Consider the following 919-nt stretch of genomic DNA (forward strand, 5'->3'; position numbering starts at 1 on the left):
AAGAAGTGTGTCTTCAGTTTTGCTTCATATGATGTTTTGAAATAAATGTTTTGGTGATCTTCACCCTGCATTACATAAAAGGGAATCTCACTAGACATTCATGTCTAACCCTCATTTTCGTGTTTTCAAATTATGTGTGCAGGTAATGATTATAAGGAAAARGGTGTTATATGAATTACTTCTCTATATGCTTAGCTGTTTTTGGAAGCATAGATGATAGGATGCAAGAGCATGTACTTTTGAAATTTTTGGTTGTGTAATTTATATTAAACTTTTGTATAGTGGACCTATGTGGGGAAAACATGTATTCTATATATGAAATATGTGTTATATGCAATGTGTGGATTTGGGGTGTATCACATTACACATGGTATATATAGTGGATAGTAATTCTCTTATCGAGTCCAACACACATATAAACGTATGCAACACATACCTATATACAAACACATTATCGATGCCATTGTTATTATTGGACTTTAATAACTATTATTAAAAAATTCTTATTTGGTTTTAGCGGGTCTTAGTTAAGCCCAATACACACCACATGCTTATATGCAGTACATGTTTTCTCACAAACACGTATTAGGCTTTAATGAATGTTAGTTGGGCTTTAATGGTTCTTATTGAGTTTTTACTGGATCTATTGGATTTATTTGGTCGTATTGGGCAGTTATGGATCTATTGGGCTTTATTTGATCGTATTGGACTTTAATGGATCTATTGGGCTTTAATGGATGTTAGTTGGGCTTTAACAGTTCTATTAGGTTTTAAAGGATCTATTGGGATTTTATGGATATATTGGGCTTTATTTGATCGTATTGGGTTTCAATGGATTGGATATTAGTTGGGCTTTAACGGTCCTATTATGCTTTAATGGATATACTAGGTTTTAGTTGGTTGTATTGGGCTTTAATTG

This window comes from Cynara cardunculus (genome assembly GCF_001531365.2).
Source record: "Cynara cardunculus var. scolymus isolate 2C chromosome LG 1, CcrdV1, whole genome shotgun sequence".
Classification (NCBI taxonomy): Eukaryota; Viridiplantae; Streptophyta; class Magnoliopsida; order Asterales; family Asteraceae; genus Cynara; species Cynara cardunculus.